Genomic DNA, 20,704 nt, shown 5'->3' on the forward strand with positions numbered 1-20,704 from the left:
TAACCCCTCCTAGGCTCTAATGTTAAATCTGTGACTCTTGAGAACATTTGCTAAGGGAATCCACATCCCTTTATTTTGTATTTTCTTACTCTATATTATGACTCTAGGGAAAAAATACCATGACTAGTTCTTGAGATGTTGGTACCTATAGTATCTGGAGTTAATGTGACTTGCAGCTTTATTCAGGAACAATTCTGCTGTAAAAGAAACGAGACGTCTGAGCAGGATTCTTTTGAGTGTCTCTGGCGTGCAAAGAGGCGATGGGGATCTTTGTGTGTACGTGTGGGAAAGTGAGGGGTGATGATAAACAGTGTGTTACCTCTCCTTTAAGAGCACGTCCTTTTATTTCTGACACTTAAAAAAGACACTGTCAAAAAGATGTTTTACTGATTTGACTTTCTGTGCAGGAGAACGTGCAACAGTTACCTAGTAAGTGGTTTTATAGGGAGTTTCACCCACACGTTATAATAAACTGAGCCCGAAGATAACATATCTTTTGTGCTTTTACAGTGCTAGGATGATAACTGTGAAAAATTATCTAGTGGAGGTTAGCAAACTGTACCTGTGGTCTTTTTCTCATGACCTCTGTATGATAAAGTTTACTATCTGGGAGCATGATGCATTGTCAAATAATAGGTTTGCTTGTCTGGCCAACAAGAAGTAATTGAGGAGTGTTATAGTTTTACAATCGTGTTTCAATGACTCTGCTGCTTTTGAGTTGTTAGACCTGAACAAAATGGGTCAATGCTGAGAGAATAAAGTTTTTTCTCTTTCTCCTCCTCCCCTATCTCCCACCTTCTTCCATTTGAGAATCTTTATGGGAGATTTTTGAAAGGTAGAGTATAAGCCTTGACTTATATGGTTTTCTGCCTAGGCTTCCAGGGCTTTAAGTTTGGGGCTGAAGTGGGAGATTTGATTTTAGCTTAATGACTGAGAACAAATTTGGACTTGACTTACCCACAAAAGTTCCTTGAGTGCTATTACACTCTTTCTGTCCTAGGGGAAAAATTGGCTTACAGGCTTATTTTGGTTTAAAGATTTTTTGGACAACAGATACCTGTCTTTAAGGGACAATTTCCCTTGTGCATTCACAAGACCTATTGGGAGCTGATCAGAGCTGAATGTTCTAGGAAAGATAGGAAATGAAAGAATGCTCCATCTTGCTATATTCCATTTTCTTTGGGAGCAGGTCTTGTCTAGCATTTTGGAAAGTATGTTTAATGTAACTCTGGTTTTGTGAAATATTTTGTGATGAAGTGAGTCTGGGGACATTGCCCATCTCATATAAACCCTTCTTTTCATGCTTCAGGGTGAACATTAGCATATTCCAGGCTTGGAGAAGTCCAACAATAGAGAAACGCTGAACACTGGTGCTTCCCAATTAGGACCACAGAACCCCACCCAGCCCCAACAACACCCTGCAGAGCTGGTGTGCTGCATGATGTATCTGGAGGGAATTTTGAAAAACTGAACTTCTGGTGGTTTATAAACAGGAGTATAGCCATCATTATTTTCAAAAAGAAACCATCGGGGCCAGTGCTGTGGCACAGCAGGTTAATGCCCTGGCCTGCAGTGCTGACATCCCATATGGTTTGAGACCCGGTTGCTCCACTTCCAATCCAACTCTCTGCTATGGCCTGGGATAGCAGTAGAAGATGGCCCAAGTCCTTGGGCCCCTGCACTCACTTGGGAGACCTGGAAGAAGCTCCTGGCTCCTGGCTTTGGATCAATGCAGCTCTGGCTGTTGTGGCCAATTGGGGAGTAAACCATCAGATGGAAGACCTCTCTCTCTTTCTCTGCCTCTCCTTTCTCTGTGTAACTCTGACTTTCAAATAAATAAATCTTTTAAAAATAAACCTTCAAGAATTTCTTAGCAACTTCTTTCTCAACATGCACTCATATTCAATTGTCTTTGAAATAATAATTATTTTTTAAAAGACATTGTATTTATTTGAAAAGCAGAGTGACAGAGAGGGAGAGACAGAGAGAGAAAGAGGTATTTTATCTGCTGGTTCATTTTCCAAATGGCTACAATGGTCAGGGTTGGGCCAGGCAGAAGCCAGGAACCAGGAACTTCATCCAGGTTTCCCTTGTGGGTGCAGGGGCCCAGGCATTTAGGCCATCCTTAGCTACTTGCCCAGACACATCAGCAGAGAGCTGGATTGGAACTGGGGTAGCCAGGACTCAACAAGGCACTCTGATACAGGAAGCTGGCATTGCAGGTGGTAGCTAAACTTGTACCACAGTGCTGACCCCCAGAAATATTTTTTTAAAATAAGACCATTAACACTTGAGATCTTCCCCATGTATAGAGTTAGTTCACCATTAGAGGGGCCGAGGAGCTTTTATGGAAAATATATAAGATAAATAAGCAGGATTCATGTTTTTGCCCAAATATTTGATGCATGTATTTATGTTTGCTGGTGGTGGAATTTACTAAAAATGAATGGGACTGCTGGGACTGGAAGAGAATCCACTCTAAAGAACAAAAATGTGGGATGTGATTGGCCAAATTCAGCATTAAAACTTTGGTATCCAAAGGGGACGATGGTTCTACTCTGGTATGCTGACTGCTATCCAGATACAGCACCATCCCTACAGAAAGGAAAGCTGTGCAGAACATTCAAGGAAACCTAACACTGTTTTGGGACTTCTCCACCCCCAAGAGATACTGACAGAGGGGAAGACAGTAATTAGCCCAGCATCCGGTAACACTGATGAGGCCCCGGGGAGTGTAATTCAGTAGCTAAGAAGTGGGCAGCAATAGTGACGTGGGTAGTGACCAGGTGAGCAGTGGGAGCTTGAGGACATGTGAGAAGCATGGGAGCATTGTGGGTACCACAACCTTCTCTTGCCAGGGGGCAGAAATTTTGAAAGCACTTCTTGGGCTTAATAGAAGCTAATACCACTCTAATAACAAGACTTGATTGTACCCTCCAGGTAAAGTCTATGGACATCCTTCTCATTACTCATGTTGCTACACTCCTGGCCAATCCAGTCCAATGCTGCAAATAGATGAGGCAGGCCCTTCAGGAAGTGCAGCTGGGCCATCACATTAGGTCCAGTAGGAGGGTTATATTGGTTATCCCTTGCTGTGTAATAAATAACCGCAAATCTTAGCGGCTTAAAACAATCAAACATTATCATCTCACTCAGTAGGTCAGGAATATAGGCCAGCTTAGTGGGGTGATTCATTCTGAGTCTCTCACGAGGTCAAAGTGAAGACGTCACCAGGAGGCTTGTCCAGGGCTGGAGGAACCACTTCCAAGATGGTACACTCGCATGACTGTGTGCAGAATCCCCAGTTCCTCACTGGCTGTTGGCAGGAGGCCTCAGTTCCTTACCACGTGGATAGAGCTGCCTGAATTTCTTTTCAACATGGCATCTGGCTTTCCACAAAAAGATTAATCCAAGGGAAAAACAAAGAAAAGGCCCCAGTAACTTTTACAACTAAACTTTGGAAGTCAAACACCTGCTTTGTTATATTCTTAATATAACAAATATATATATATATAACAAATATATATATTGCATTCTCATATATATAACATATTCTTATATATATTCTCATATATAACATATAACATTCTCATATATATAACAAAAATATATATACAAATATATATACTAATATATTCTTAAAACCTCATCGTTAACTCCAAAGCCTACTCCAGGGAAGGGGAATTAAACTCTACCTTTTGAAAAGAAATCAAAAGTGTTAGAGAAATTGTGGACATACATTAACACTGAAGTTAGTGGGTTACCAAGAGTGTCAGGGAGAAGATGAGAGAAGGACTTTATTTTGGAGAAAGGTGTGGATGAATTCACTGGTCTACCTGGAGGTGAAATGTAGTGTGAGTCATGGAAAATCTTTTTTATGTATTTGGAAATAAAAAGATGGCCTCTAGACAGGATTGCTTATTACACTGGATGAAATTAAAAATAGCTTAAACGTTTGGGAGGAGAGGGGAGATGATTAGTTCTCAGGATATACTAAATGTCCTCACACAAGAAGGGAGTCAGCTATTGGGAAGGGCTGCTTTGGAAAGCATATGCTGTGTCAAACTCTGCCAGCAGATGCAGAGTCTGCTGCTAAAGTTAGCTCCCTGAGAACAGGGCTGGATGGGCTGCCATCACAGATGTCTCTGGAAACAGCACCAAGACAAATATAATTCCTGCCACTGGAAAGCAAGCCCCACGCAAGAGCCTTCTCACCCTGGTGCAGGGGTTAAGGAGAAGTGTGAAGGCAGATTTAGGTCCCCAAATGCTGACTCTTCTGTGATTCTTGAGAATAACAGATGATTCTGAAGCCACAAGGTGATTCTGGTATTTTGTGTTTCTAAATTTGGGAATGCCTCATAAGGTGATTTTTTGTTTTCCTTGAAGAGGAATCCATGCTATGTAAAATTCAAGGCCTGATTGGAAGGCGTTTGAAACATGTATTTTGAGATTTATAGCCTGAAATGTGAGAGGTAGAGCGATGAGATAAGTGTTCGAAATGCCTTAGACAGTAGAAAAAAAGTCAGAAAACTATGACAATGGGAAATGATTTCTTAGGGCAGGAACCAAATGCTCTTCCCAAACAAGAAGGGGCCAGCACTATAGCATAGCAGGTAAAGCCACCGCCTGTGGTCCCAGCATCCCTTATGGGCACTGGTTCTAGTTCCAGCTCTCCACTTCCCATCCAGCTCTCTGCTAATGGCCTGGGAAAAGCAGTGGAAGATGGCCCAAGTCCTTGGGCCCCTGCACCTGCATGGGAGACTGGGAAGAAGCTCCTGGCTCCTGGCTTTGGATCAGCACAGCTCCGGCTGTTGCAGCCATCTGGGGAGTGAACCAGCAGATGGAAGACACACACACACACTCTCTCCCTCTTTCTTTCTGTACTTCTGCCTCTCTTTAACTGTGCCTTTCAAAAAATAAATAAATCTTTTTTTTTTTTAAAAAAAGCGGGGAACCCAGTTTCATGGCAGATGACACATACAAGGGTACTTCAAAAAGCTCATGGAAAAGTAGGATCCAAAGGTAGTTTATTTAGATGCACCAAAGTTTTGAAATCCAAGTGCAGTTTTTTCATAATATGCCTTTTCCAAGAACTTTTTGAAAACCCCTAGTAAATGCTGACCATGTGCTGAGCTATACAATACATCATGGGGCAGGATTTCCCAAAGTGGGGCTCACAGAATTTAGTCCAAGGGATGCCTCCTGAAGAAGAATTCTAGGATGAATCACTTTGGGGAATGACACTGCATGATGCCCATCTTCAAAAGTTATGGCCACACCAGCATTTTAATGGCTTTTTGAATCTCTGAAATGAAGAAACATGTGTAGCTTTGTTTAGTTTCTTTGTTCCTGAGTAAATGACCATGGGATTTCCCCCTAACTGTTACTGATCACCAGCTGCTAGTTCTTTCCCTTCAGAATGTCAGTTCCACAAAGGCAGGTCTTTGGTCTAGTTTATTCATGATTGTAGTCCCACATCCCAGAACAGTGGCTGAAACTAGATGTGAAAATGTTGTGAAGTGATGAAGCTAAAGCCCTCAGTTGCACAGGACCCTTCCAAAGTCATGTACATAGTTTGTTTTTAAATAAATAAATAATACATTAGAGAGAGAGAGAGAGAGAGAGAGAGAGAGAAACACGCTTATTTATCTGCTGGTTCACTCCCCAGATATCTGCAGCAGCTGTGGTTGGGCCAGGGCTGGAGCTAGGAACTGAGAATGCAATCTAGATCTCCCATGTAGGTGGCAGGGACCCAACTGCTTGAGTCATCACCTGTAGCTTCCTAGAGTGTACATTAGCAGGAATTCGGAGCTAGAGCTGGATGTCAAACCCAGGCACACATGGTCTCCCTAACCAGCATCTTAATGGTTAATACTCATCCCAACCTACCCTGCCCCTATAATTTGGAATCCACAAGTCTTTTACTTCAAGATCTTTAGAGTTACATAAACTTCAGGACCTACAAGACCTGGATCCACCCTCTGCTGGAGCACACTAGATCCTCAAGTAATTATTATTAAAGAAATAAATGGATTCTGTAAAACTCTTTTTTTAACAAAAGACTTATTTTAAAGGCAGAGCTACAGAGAGGCAGAGGCAGAGAAAGAGAGAGACAGAAACAGAGAGAGAGATTGGTCTTCCATCTGCTGGTTTGCTCCCCAAATGGCTGCAATGGCCCAAACTGAGCTGATCTGAATCCAGGAGCCAGGAGCTTCTTCCAGGTCTCCCACGTGGGTGCAGGAGCCATCTTCCACTGCTTTTCCAGGCCACACAGAGAGCTGGATTGGAAATGGAGCATCTGGGTCTCGAACCGGCACCCATATGGGATGGTGGCACTGCAGACATCGGCCTCACCTGCTACGCCACAGCGCCAGCCCCTCTGTAAAACTCTTGTTCCTTGGAATACACATTGGGAAACACCATCCTAGAGACAGGTGACTCCAGCCAGAAGGTCACAGAGGTTAATGTTCATATTAGATTGAGAAGGTATGAAAGAGGAATAAAATCTCATCTGGGAAAGAAAATAACTGTGAAATGTTAGAGTTGGAAATAAAGTCCAATTGATTTATGATTGACTATTTGGGCTTAATAGTGTCTGGTGTTCTCACCAGTTAGGATTTATCTGATAAAATGTGAGAGGATTTCATTATGAGGGTTTAGAGGGCAAACAAAAATCTCGGGGCACTCTTCAATCATCTTACCTGGTCACAAAGTTGCCTGAGAAGAAAGTTGGGTGTCCGGGAACAGAAACCCTCCACATCTGGAATGGGATCCCCTTGGTTGTGGCGAGCTGGATTCTGACCATGGAGGATAATGAACAAGGAGCTCCAGGAGCCCAGCAGCTGTGTAGTTCTGACCCTTCCCACCGGTTTCCCCTCTTTCAGTCCTAAATGCGAATTTGACCCTTAAGTAACGAGGCAGATTTTTAATAGTCCCACCAGCCCTCACACATCCAGATGAGCACTGTCTTTTAAAGACGGCGCTTAGGGGAGCAGCACACGGGCTCCGATACAGCTGTTACTAATAAAAATGTTTGTGGCCCTCTTTTGGAATTGCCTTTTGTGTCAATTATGAGGCGCGTGAGACAAATCCATCCCCTTGGCCATATGTTGTTTTTGACCAAAAATGGTCTTTACTCAGCTTATCCTGCAAAATGGCCCAGCATACTGAGCTAGTTGGATTTTGGAATCACTTTAGGCTTCCTACCGAATTTCAAATCCACCATCAAAGACAAACATTTGCCATACTGAGAGTGTTCCAACATATATGCCGTGTGACCTGTGAGAAACTCCCTGAGAGAAGACTAAAACCCTTCTGAGCAAGGGCATCATCTCCACAGAGAACATGGAGGCTTCCAAGAGGACTGTCTGCAAGGGGGCAGTCTGTGCCTTCACTTGTCAAGGGCTCTGATTCTGAATCCTGGCTGCCTGTCACAATCACCTGGCAAGCCCGAGAGACTCTCTGTGCTCAGAGTCTCCCCAGAGGTTCACATTCAGCTGGCTTGGGGTGGGGCCCAGGCACTGATGTGTGTGTGTGTGTGATTTTAATGTGCAGCCAAGATTAACCTCTATGTTAAACAGTTTTATTAACTTCAGTCACAGTTGTTTCTGTTTAATTTTTCTGTTGAGATAAAAACCTGTTGTGACTAGGCCAAGAAACACCACTGAAGGTTAATCAAACACAGATGGGGCAAATGTTTTTGAGGGGGTACTGAATTGTTATTAGCATAATCTGGTACTGAGTGCGTGAACACCAGGGGGCAGACTCTGATACTTACCAGTAAGTGCAAAGAAATTAGCTTTCAAGGGAAAACATCCTAGGAAATAGAAGGGAAGATGATCATAGGTTTTGTTTGGGATCAGCTCACCCTTTGTATTAGTCAGCTTTCTTTCACTATAATGAAATACCTAAGATGAGCTATTTGTGAAGTAAAGGGAGATCTATTTAGTCACAAGTTTGGAGGTTCGAAGTCCCAACCACATGGCACAGGCTTTGGCTGTGGCAAGGGACTTAAGGGTGGTGGCTGGTGGAATGTGTACAGAAGGAGGATTACATGGAAAGCCAGGAGCTAGAGAGAGGGGCTGGGCCCAAACTCAGGCTTTTATAAAAACCATCTCCAGAGAGCTACTTTCTGAGGGAATGGCCCTGGTCACCCAAGCACCTCTCACCAGGCCTCACCTCTGAAACACCATATGGGTATAGTTTCCCCCCCTTAGTACCATGAACTTATGACTTTGGGTCTTAAAGTCCCACATGATTTTGGGGACCAAGTCACATTTAAACTGTAGCACCTTCTCAAGTGCCTCATTGCATAACAGCCTTCCAAATACCATGATGTCTTCAAAGGTGCCAGCAATGAAACTGCCAGTGTTAACTATAGAAGAGGGATTGGTAGAGAAAGAAAAGTTGCTGATGTACTGTGAATACCATGGTGTGCCAGGCACTGTACTGGGATGTATCCACTAGTCCATTATCTCGTTTGATCCCATGGTAACCCTATAAAACAGCATATCACTTCCTTTTTATGGATGAGGAAGCTGAGGCCCAGAGAGGCACAGTCATTCACATAGTATCACACAGCTAGGAAGTGTTAATAGTAGCATTTCAAATCCTGGTGTTTTTGATTCCTGAGTTCATGTTTGCTCTTTATGTATGCAACCTCCCGGAGGAAGAATTGTGTTTGGTGTGTTAATTTTTGTTTTTTTGTCATCTCAGACTAGATTAAATAAATAAGTGGTTTGATGCTATTCTTGTCATTCTTATAAGTGAAGTGCACTTCATTTGTAGCTGTACCACCTTCTATGCATGTGGAGGTTCAGAGTCTGTTCCCAAATACCAGCTGTGAGGTACAGGAACATGAGCTCTGGGCTCTACATCTGTGTGGAATGGTCCATTCGCTGCCTGTTTTTCCAGTGAGAATGAAAGCTCTTCAGGGGCAGGTCCTGTCTCACTTTTCTAGTGCTGGTATGTCACGGAGGCTCAAAAGTATTGATTGAATTCCCCAGTTGCAGAACAAATGCACGAGTGCATACATGAAAGGCCTGAGGTCTACATTCCGCTCTTGGATCTGACACTTGTTAGCCGCCTCACCTTGTCCAAGCCCTGCCTCCTCTCTGGATGCAGCTTCCTTGTCAGTAAGTTGAAGTGATGATTCTAGGTGATCTAAGATTCCTTTCAAACCCGGCACTCCCAGAAGTCAGCTGTCACCTACTCACTGGCTGGATGAATGTGGGCAGACCTCGGAGGTTTGCCTCTTGTATTAGAACTCTGGGAATACGGGAGAATGGTGGAGACCCCCCAGAGCCTGATGTGACTGTTAGGCAGCACCCCACACCCCTGCTGATGGGATGCAGGCCAGGAAGCCAACAAGGAACAGGAAGCAGCAGGAGAAGAACTGGGAAGCATACTCACAACTTTGAGTCCTTGTTGCTTTATCTTGTAAAATAAAAAATAGAGGGTAGGGCTCTAGAGGGTGAACTCTTTTTATGAATTAAATATGGCGATGGAGTCTCACCATGCTCTGGAAGAGAGGTGATTGTGTGGGGAGCAACTCGGACTAGACTAAGTTACTGGAATTAAGACTTATTCTATGCATCTGCTCTCCCACAATATGGTGCTGGGAGAGGAGTAAACAGCTTCTACGTAGCTGCCTCTCGCCAACTTGAGTGATGACCTGCAGGAGCTGATCCTGCTCTTGATTGGAGGAGAGCAGCGTGCTCACTGTCACTGGCTTAAAATAATTCTATTCCCCAAGTTCTCTGTGCATTCTCCAGCCTTTAGAAAGCAGAGCATGCAATGCAGGCTGTGTCTCCATCGTGCTTCAGGAATGTGGAAATATGCACTGATTGCTGATGCATGCTTTCGACAGTTAATTGGAAAGACTAGTTCTTATGGAATCTCTGATTTTGTCTCCAGAAGCACCCAAAGTCACTTTACTCCTCATCCTGGTAACCAGCATAGTCACAAGAGCATACGGAGCATGGCTCTGGGTCATAAAGGAGGAACCTCCCAGGGTGATCCTCAGAAACCCAGACTGAATAGAATCAAGAGGACATGTTGGGTATAGTTTCCACAGGTGGAGAAGGAGCATAATAATATAGAACTGGCTGAGCCCAGTCCTACTGTTGTGGCCATTTGGGAAATGAACCAGTGGATGGAAGATCTCTCTCTCTCTCTCTCTCTCTCTCTCCCTCTCCCTCTCCCCCCGCCCCCCTCCGTCTCCTCCTCTCCATAACACTGCCTTTGAAATAAATAAAAAATAAATATTAAAAAAAAGAAAGAAAGAAAGTCTCTATCAGCAGAGTGGTCTATGCCCTGTCCCCGAGAGAGTCTGGAAGACCTGCATTTTGGCGGAGCTGTGAGCTTCTATCCTCATCTTCCGTGTCCCATGCCTTATCCCCGAGGTTAGCCTTCTGTTTCCACTCCTGGTTTGTCCCCTAGTCCCAAGCCAGCTTAGGATGTGCCCCCAAACTCCAGCCCGTCTGGTCTGGTGCTCTGAAGGCCCCTCTTGCCTGCAGTGGTCCTAGTCCATCAGACGCCGACGAGTGGAAAGTATCTTTGAGAGAGACTGTCATGTAGGGACTCAGAGTACAAACCCAAAGCCACGGTGGCTCCAGCATGTACTGTTGCCCTTGAAGAAGTTTCTTGACCTCTCTCTCCCTAAAGTTTCCTCATCCATAACATGGAGACAATAACAGTCCTCTCTGTTAAAGTTATTGTGAGAGGTAAAGTAATGAATAGCTGTAAAGGACTTAGAACATGCTGGGCACATTGTCAGAAACCAATAACTGTTAACTAATATTGCTACACATTGAATGAATGAAGGTTGTGTCAGTTGTAGTGGAACCAAGCACTGAATCAGGGAAACCAGTTTTATGGTTTTTATTTTTTAAGATTTATATATTTATTTGAAAGGCAGAGTTATAGAGAGGAGGTTAGAGAGAGAGGTCTTCCATCCACTGGTTTACTCCCTAAATGGCTGCAACATCCAGAGGTGAGCTGATCTGAAGCCAGGGGCCAGGAGATTCTTCCCAGTCTCCTACATGGGTGCAGGGACCCAAGGACTTCGGCCGTCTTCCACTGCTTTCTCAGGCCATAGCACAGAGCTGGATGGGAAGTGGAGCAGCCGGGACTAGAACTGGTGCCCATGTGAGATGCCGGCACTGCGGGCAGCAGCTTTACCTACACCACAGTGCCAGCCCCGATAGAGACTTTCCTAGCCCCACTTCCAGCCATCATCTCATTGGCAGAGGGCTTGGGGTGGAGCTTGCTAATTGAAGGTCTTTGTAAGGTCAGTTTGCCACACTGGGATGGGCAGGCAAAGAGACTTTCCTGGAGCATATTTGCCACTGATGGTCTTTCCAGAAGTACTGACCTGCCTTGCCTTCCCAGCCCTCTGGAAGTCATGTCATTCATCCACATCTGGGAGAAGCGGCAGTGAAAACTTCAATGTTGCTCCTTTCCCTGCAGCTAGCTTCATGTCAGGAGTGGAAGATTCCAGAGGTTAGAGTCCTTCCTAGGAGCCAGCAGTGCTGGTTGCACTAGACACTGTGTTTGTTCCTCTAGATCTCTGTCTACCTTTGCTACGTTGCTGCGTGCCCTGGGAGGCCAACCTTTACAGACTCCTTTGTGTCTTGGTGGGCCAACAGGAGGTGCCAGCAGGAGGTTGGAAGGTGGGAGGGGAGAGAGCCTTGGTTCTGCCAGGGGTGGCAACCCTCTGTGACTTCAGCTTTGCATAGCCTCTCATGTAGGGACTCCAGCTGTCACTGGATTTCCGAAACGTGATGTCCCCCCTGGCAAACTTGAGGCTGAGAGATGGGAAAGCTGTTGCCCCCTCTTTGTAGTCCCTGGGGCCCCCACGTGCCCAGCCACACCTCTTTAAGTAGTTACTGCATTAAACTCTTCAGTCGAACCCTTCCAGGCAGGTGCCGATTCCTGCCTGTTATCTTCATCCTTGCCCCTTCGACTGTGGGCCATCTCACCTCTGGATCTGAGCCCCAATCTGCTAACGCTGCTTGCTCTGCCCTGGGGACGCTGCCACACTCCTGCTCCGGGACTTCTCTCCTCTGCCCTGCCACACACTTCAGCCTGCCCCTCTTCCTGCAACGGTCTGTCTGGCCTCCAGGCTGTCCACTTCACCAGCATTCTGCTCCACATCCTCCACTCTGCTGTCACGCCTCATGAAGGATAAAGTAGGTCTCTTAGGCACCTGCTAGGTGGCGGCTCTGTGCTGCATGTGTTCATACCCGTGACCTTATTTAATCCTGAGTTATCTGATGAAGTTAGTGTTATACTAAGAGATGAAAACCCAAGTTTTTGTCTCTTCTGCCTAACCAGCAAATTTCCCTCCTTTTCTGCTAGTAGCACCCTGAGATTCCTGTGGGAACCACTCCTCTCCCCACTCCCAGCCCTGGCCCCACCCAGCTCTGGGCCAAAGACATTGTGATTGGCTCCAAGGTGTATGGGTTACCTGTGCTAGACCAATCAGGCTCCACTCTGGGCCTTTGGTTGGGATTATCAGAATAGGAACTCTCCTTGTGGGGTTGCTATACTGGGAGACTATGAATCCTGCTGGTGAGCTGGCTTCCACCTGATAAGAGAAGCTGCCTTGGAATGATGCCAGTTCCAGAGGGAAGCAGAGTCAAAGATGGGGTCATAGCTGTGTTCTTGAAGCTGGTCGACCCCTTACACTCTGGGTCAGTGGGGCCAGTAAGTTCCCTTTTCACTGTAAGTTGAGCTGAGTTTCTGTTGTTTGCCACCAGAAGAGTCCTGAATGATATGGTGTTTAAGTAACTTGCTCACTGTCCCTATTCTGATAACTTGAAGAGCTGAGAGCTGAACCCAGGTTTGCCCAAAGAACCTTAGAGCTAAGTCCTCCAAGGCCTCTGAGGAGCCCAGTGGCTGTGAGAGCCACACGTAGTTAACATTCCTCCCAGGTGGCTGCCTTTAGGGCTTGAAGGAGGATGTATGAAACAGGCTGTTCCTTGTCTAGATGTGAACTTCCTGCTTCTTAATTGTAGGGCAATCATTATCCTGTCCAGCTTGAGTGACCTCACTGGGAGCTTCACTGTCTTCCTCAAAGGAACTTGAGTGTGTTTGTTTGTTTATAAAGAGGGAGAGTTAAAGCCAGAGAGAAGGAGAGACAGAGAGAAATGTGTTCCATCCACTGGTTCACTCCCCAAATGGCTGCATTAGCTGGGCTGGGCCAGGCTGAAGCCAAGAGCCAAGAGCTTCTTCCTAGTCTCGCACATGGATGCAGGGTCCCAAACACCTGGGTCTTCTTCCTCTGTTTTCCCAGTCCATTGGCAGAGAGCTGGATTGGATAAGGGGCAGCTGGACACAAACGATGCTCGTGCTGCAGGCAGAGGCTTAGCCCACCATGCCACAGCACTGGCTCCAGAACTTGAGTCCTTAATATACAGTTCCCTTTCTTCCTTAGTACAGAACCATTGGCCTTTAGCTGGTTATGTGACTATCCAGAGTGAAGACCATATTCTTTGGTCTTTCCTGCAGTGTGGTAAGGCTATGTGCTAAATTCTAAACAATGGACTATAAGCGTAGGAGATATTACAACACCAATGTTGTACATCTTCCCGAAATCCCTACTTTATGTTGGTCAGAAGATGGATAATGGCTGGACTTGAGCAGTCGTCTTGGGCCATGAGGTAGAAGCTCCAGAGTAGAGTGTTTGGCCCCTGGAACCAGCATGGGAGACCTGGAAGAAGCTCCTGGCTCCTGGCCTCAGCCTGGCCCAGTCTTGGCCATTGTGGCCATCTGGGGAGTAAACCAGCAGATGCAAGATCTCTCTCCCTTTCTCTCTATCTCTCCCTATTTCTCTGTGGCTATTTCAAATAAATCAACCTTTAAAAACAAAAACAAACAAACAAAAACCTCTAAGTGTCTTAGGATGGCTGAAGCAGCAGGATAGAAGGACCTTGGGTCCCTGATGATCATTAAGTTGCCGTATAAACCCTAAACCATCTACATTTATGTGGGAAAAAGAACCTTCTCTTTTGTTTACGCCTCTATTCGGTGTTGCCGTTATTGCCACTGGCACCTGAAGCTTTTTTCTAGGAATCGGATCCTGTGGAAGGCAGTGGCCTTGAACTGCTTTGGAAGCAGAACAACAGATGCCCTCTGAGTAAGGCCTGGGGACTAAGTGCATCAGAGAGGCTGACCAGATGTGGGTTTGAGTGATGCTGAAGATTTACACGGATCTATCCTGGAGGGTTTTGTATCTGTGGCATGTGTTCATCTTCCTCCATGTGACCGACTTCTGGCTCCGCAGAACCTGAACTCAGCTCTAGCACAGACTGATATTGTAGTCTTGATTTTTCAAGGGCATGACCCAGAGACACCACAGGACATCTCAGCAGGGAGAGTCTGGTCTTGTGCCCGATACATCTTTTTTTCTCTCTGTCTGACTCCTACTCACCTGTTGGGTCTCCCTAAATCTGGTCTCCTCCGGGAAGCTTCCCTCCTGTCAGAGATCAGTTCGTGACTATCTCCCCTTACATCTTCAGAACCCACCCCATTTGTTTCCCTTGTCTCAGCTGGGTATTGTAGAATAAACCTTGGCCTTGGAACCAGAAGACCTGGTTTGACCTCTAACCTACTGTAAGACTTTAACCTAGTAGATAATAGCACTTGCTCCATCTGGTTAACAAGAGGATTAAATAAGGTAAAATGTGTCAAATTGCTTTGCTGATGATGAAGTGTGATAAAATTGAATATATTATGACTACTAGTAACACAGCCTTAGTTCCCAAGGGATGTGTTTTCTTTCGGTTTTAATGTGGTACTGACTGATGAGCCCCACCTCGGACTCAATGACTTGCTATTGTAGATTGTCCTTTAATTGTCCTATGTGCCAACATTTATTGTTTCAAGTGGATTGGCAGGGCCTACAAGGCAAGGACCATATTTTATAAAAGCACCTAGGACAGGGCTATGTATGTGGAACACGTGTTAAGGGGAAAAGGGTGAATAGATGGGGTCAGTCTAACTATTCAACAAAAAGCAATTTGTCTTTAGTAAATATAGCATTGTCTTGGGCATAGCTCTTTGGTATATGGTTGCATGGAGTTGATTGGACTTGGAGAGGCAGACTCACATTAATCATTCTCACAAGAGACTGATGTACAGCCACCAGATGTCAGCTTCTTAACTGAGCGTGGGGAACTGTTTTCTGATTGCTGCAATGCTCACACTCCCAGCTTCACTCCTGTGGGTACCTCCATGCCTGGGAAACCACATTTGTCTTGAGAAGGTTGCATGGTGAGCCTGGAACCCTGGCATGAAAAAGTAGACCATTAAGAAGAGTGCATTCACCGTTGCCCACCATGCGTCTTGAGTCACTCCTGCTTCACAACAGAAAGTGCTTCTCTGGGGAACACAAGGTTCACATCCCCGCCTTGGTCACGTCCCCGCCTTGGTCACATCCCCGCCTTGGTGCCTCCGCTGATGAGTGGACAAGACCCACTTCCCAGCCCCCACAATTCTCTGTGTCAGGTTTCTCCTGCAGGGTTCCAGGTCAAGTGATTTGCTGCCTGCTTACTAAACTGCATTCACATCCCACCTGCCCCCTCACATTGTACTCTGATCCAGTCACCTCAGTTGCTGCCGCTTTTGTCCGTCTGTCTGCCCTGTGTTATTTAGAGCAAAGTTGGAATTTGTAGCACTCATCCTGCGTGTGCCGAGAACCTGACTTCTGTGTGGTTCATTTGCTCTCCTTGGGGATCCGGGCGGCTTTCTGAGGGTGCCAGGGTGGCTCCTGATTTCACTGGGGTTTAAGGCTCCCAAACTTCCCAGTGTCTTGCCTTTCTCCCATAGGAGGGTAATCACATCAGCGTGTGATTATTATATTTTGAACTGGTTTAACACTTGTAGAGGAATCTGTAATTTAAGTTCTCAAGGACACTTCCCTGTTGCCCCTTCTGGAAGCAGGGACTGTGGGTCACCTGTGCATTGAATAAATGAGTAATGTTTGTGGTGTTGACCACCCAACCCTGGCCTGCATCTCGTGTCCTTCCCAGCTGGGGCTGACTTGTTGATTTTTATTGCCACCTGTTTTCAGCCCACCTGAAATGGATCATCTGAAAACACACTGGCTGAGCACCAGGCCCTGTGCCATAATCCGAGGCAGTTAAAAGGCACTTTCTCTCCTGCTGAGAAATTAACACCTTCTCCTTTGTCCCAACTTTCTGGGATCATTTCCAATAGGTCCTGGCTGGGAGTTAATTAAATCTGTGTTGACACATACTCAATTTCAAGTGGCTTTGCACATACAGGAAACCTGTTGAGATTTTCCCTTTTGGACCCAAAACCACCGATCCATCTCTTTGCTCGTTTTTAGAATAAGTTTTCCACTTGCCAGGAAAGGATGGAATGTAAAGTGGAAAATTTATGGGATTCTTTACCTAAGAAAATCACGGTCTGCCACTTTCCCATAAAGCTTTCTAAATTTCAAGACCTGTCTTCTGCATGAAACTTCATATTTTCTGCTCAAACGACTGGATTTTGTGATTACAGGAAGCTCTCAGAGGTAGGGCAGAAGGAAATAACAAGGAGGGTCAGAATTCTCAATCAGCAGCAGCTGTTTCAAGAACACAGTGCTCAAAAACAGAGTCAGAAGATCTAAATGTAGGTCAAGCAATTTTTAATTTCCATTGGATATTGCATATGCACAGCCGGGAGCTTTTTTTTCCCTCTCTCTCTCTCTTTTTCATCAAGAGTTAGAGATTTGGTGGGGGTGGGTGGGTTCAGTTGGAAGGGAGGAATAACTACTAACGTTCTAAAACTAGGGTTGACAGCAATCAACTGTGTATTTGAAAATAAGTGGAGAGGATTTTGAATGCTCTGAACACAGTGGAAGATTAATGTTTCTGGCGATAGATATGCCAGTTACCCTGCTTTGGTTATCATACACTGTATACGTGTGTTAAATATCACATTGTACCCCCTAAATTTGTAGAAGTATTGGATCAATGAAAAATTTTTAAAAATTAAGAAGAAGTAGAGATTTGGGTGATTTACAGGAAGCAATCAGCAGCATCAAGACCTTTCTGGTTGATCCCAAGAGCACAGGTCCATAGGTCAGCCTCATTGGATGCTTTGTGCTTATTTTCCTTATTTTGGCGACCAGAGTGCTGGTCCTGAACATCTGGGGACAGCACCCCTCCCTTGCTGTGTGGCTGTGGTATTGGAAACTCCCACTTATGCTGGTCACCACATAGCTGGGCCCACCAGTGATGGCCGTGGGACCAAAGACCAGGCAGCGGTGGGCTGTGTTTGTTTAGTCTGCATGGTATTTTGATTTTTATTTCTTTATCTTTTTACGGAGCCAGCTTCTAAACATTAGAATGTTCGTACAAAAAGCAGGGTTTTGTGTTTTTCTGGAGAACTGCAGTGCTTTGGCCACACTACTGAGAACAGTGGGCTGTGGGTGAGCAGGGCTGCCCTGTTAGATGGGGCATGAGGTCTAGTGTGGCAGCTCCCATATGGCTGACTGCATTCCCGCCAGTACAAGAATTCACGCTGTGCCATCAAGAGATGGCCTGCACAACTGGCCGGTGTGTGACACAGGCTCTGCTTGCCCCCGGGGGAACAGAAAATGTGTAAGTTGTTCTCATTTATGTCCAAGCCCAGAATGAGTGGGGCTGGAGAACTGGCCTCCGGAAAGTGAGTCAAGGGGTGGGGTTTATTTGTTACTTTCAGTGCGGGAGGTGGAGAAGGAAGATAAAAGTCTAGAGTGAGGTTGTAGCAAGAAGGCCTGGCTCTGAGGCTCTAGAGGAGGTAGAACCAGAAGGGAGGTTGACACCTGTGCCAAGAGGACTTTGAAAAAGTGCTGGCTTGTCTGGAATCACACCCAGAGAGGGTCGTGGCCGTGGGACGTCGTGCACAAGCGCCTTCTCCCTGGAGCCTGTGCTCCCTCCAGGACACAGCCCCGGGCAGGGGCCCTGCTTCTTTGGTCTCTGGATGTCCCAATGCCCATGCAGTGCCTGGTCTGTATCAGGGCTCCACTAAAGGTCATGACACAAGACTGAATGAAGCACCTGTGTACATATGTATACATGTTTGAATGTGGGAAGGGGCTGGTTAGGGGAGTAGGCATGAACAGAGAGATGGAGAAAAGCAGAAGAGTGTCTTGTGGGTGTGCAGTACTTGCCAAGGACCACAGGGCTTTGTCTTCAGATGACAATGGCTCATTTAGAAATATTTCCCCTCCCTTCCCAGAGACAAGGAGTAGTGATGGGTAGTGGATTGCATTCTTGCCCCCAAGGCCCACACGTCCACAGCGACAGCTTTGAGTAATGAAGGCTGGGGTGAGGGCCTCATTTAGTGAATCATTGGATACTCACCAACCTTCCTCTGACATCCATTTTCTTTAGGTCTGTCCTGGTTTCTAACTTATGTACACTCAGTGCATCACGTGGCACACATAGGGAACAGAAAGGCAGTGCGACACAGTGATAAGAACAAGAAATCAAATAGACCTGGATCCGAGCCTCTGTCCCCTCCCCCTCAGCTGGGAGACATTAGGCTAGCTGCTTGTCTTTCTGAGTTTTGGTTTCTTTGCCGAAAATGGGACTAGTGGCTTATTTACCTCTTCAGGTTTATAAAGAGTAAACAGTGCCTGGTATTTGGTTAGTGCCCACCAAAGGTACTGTTCTTATTGTGAAGTTCAAAGTCAAACAAACTTGTCAATTTGTCACTTTCCTCCATCAATGGTCTCTTGATACTGTGGTCTGCAATGGCCAGGAAGTAGTTGGCCTCCATGTTTTCAGACGAAATGCACTGCTTGGTTCCTCAATACTGAAATTACTTTCTGGGTTTTAGGGTGCGGACACACAGTGGCCACCCCCGGGGCTATGGCAGAACAGACTACTGTTTGAGTGCTGTGACCCTCTTTATTTTGGAGTAAGGAGCTGGCTGTGGTCCCTGCTGTGTCAAACCCAGTCTCAGATCACTTACCCTTGTTAACAATGCCATCTGCCTCAGTCTTCTCTGCAGAAATCCTCCCTGACTCCTGTCAGGTGTCCCGGGAGCTTCCTGACCACACGACTCAAACTGAACCATGCTGGCTGCCCACATCACAGTGGGAGGGGTTGGCTCCAAACCTCACACCAATTTTCCCCTCCTCCTCCTCTGGAAACCCAAACCTTCTCCCAAGTGAGGACCCATAGTCACTTTGGACCTGAACTTGAGAAAATTCCTTGCAATCCAACATGCAAAACTGAAGACTCTGGCTTCCTTCTCCCATCTCGACTCCCTCCCTCCCCTTTGCAGTGGTAGCAAGGGAAGATAAAGTACAGCATTAGCCCTTGTTCCTACAGCCCAGCTCCTCAGATGAGCGTGTCAGGCTGGATACTGTAGCTAAACATAAATGAACGGTTATTAATGATGGTCATAATGTTTGCTAGCAGTTCGCTGGCTGGGATTCTAGGATTTTTTTTTCCACTGTGTTTTGAAGGGTTAGGTTATTTAAACTTACCATCAAATAGAATCAAATCAAAGTGAGCTAATTTTTCTTAAACACTAATCATTTTAAGGCTATTGAACTAAATATAGAGGCAGTTCATTAAATCATTAAAACAGCCTGCAATAATGCTCACAAAGTCATTATGGAGCTATTCCCTAGCCAGAGAGGTAGTGTTGCCTTAAGCACAGTTTAATCAAATTAGATGGTGGGCTATGTCATGGGGTTTCTCCTATTGATATTCATTAAAAATACATGATTTATCACTAATCTCTGTGAGGTAGATCCCACTCTTCCAAATGAATTTTGTAAATGTCAAGGGGAAGAAAACAGAATGGCGTATTGTTATAATAATTTAAGAGTGGTGTGATCACATTTACATTTTATATACTATGCAATTTAGGAACAGATAATAGCTTTAACAAGGCTAAACTTTTTTCCTTAGTTAAAGTTAGAACAGAAAGGCTGAACCCTGGGGATTAGCCATTATATTTTCTTGCAGAACGGGCCCCCACATTTGGATGATCTTTTAGTAGAATGTCAGCTCATCCTATTGTTCAGCTAATGCTTCCCCAAGATTCCTTGCCGAGTGGATTTCTATGTAAATTCATGCTGTTTTGTTGGATTAAAATGCGATTCCCAGTTTCAGTTTCAGATCCTGTCTTGATTTGGTACTTGGTGGGGGTGGGTACAGTGGTTTTCTGGCCCTCCGACCCCTCCCACAGTGTCCACCCTTGACCTTCACCCTCCATCACTCCTCTGGGCCTTCACATCTGCCCTCCCACCCCCCACCCCCCACCCTGAGGAAATCTGCCCAGCTCCTTCCTGGTGGTGGACTGTAGAGGGCTGATAACAGCTCAAGTATCACCCCACCCAGAGGTATTTGCATTTTAACAGGGATCAAAGCTGAAACTAAAGGGATTATGTCCTAATAGTAGAATTTTGAGCATCAGCCAGTGGGTAAAAGAGGATTTTCTGCTGCCACAGGGGCCTCCCCTCTGGCCTTGAAGGGAGAGGAGGGCCTAGCTGGGAGGGCAAGTCCAGGCTACCATAGGGTGGACAGAAATGCCCTTGGCCAAGCTCTGCCTCTTCCTTTTCCTCTTCATGTTTGTTCTTTTCTTCTAAACTGTGAAATGAGCTTTTTCTGTTTCAAGAATTCCCTTCTAAAGTAGGTGTCTTTCTGGGGGGTATGCTTTGAAATACTGATATTCTGATTTGTCCTCTAAA

At 45.7% G+C, this 20,704-nt stretch overlaps 1 long non-coding RNA gene across 4 annotated transcripts in view; it reads left to right on the forward strand.

The window, feature by feature from the left end:
- LOC149128093 (uncharacterized) overlaps positions 1-1,821 on the forward strand; it is an 89,391-nt gene extending 87,570 nt beyond the window's left edge. For all 4 annotated transcript variants that reach the window (XR_016229352.1, XR_016229353.1, XR_016229349.1 and 1 more), the window contains one exon: positions 1,310-1,821. This is a non-coding gene — a long non-coding RNA (uncharacterized LOC149128093). The remainder of the gene's footprint in view (positions 1-1,309) is intronic.
- The last annotated feature ends 18,883 nt before the right edge of the window (positions 1,822-20,704 follow it).

The sequence above is a fragment of the Oryctolagus cuniculus genome, chromosome 2, assembly GCF_051225735.1.
Source record: "Oryctolagus cuniculus isolate XC-2025 breed Fujian yellow rabbit chromosome 2, ASM5122573v1, whole genome shotgun sequence".
Taxonomy (NCBI): Eukaryota; Metazoa; Chordata; class Mammalia; order Lagomorpha; family Leporidae; genus Oryctolagus; species Oryctolagus cuniculus.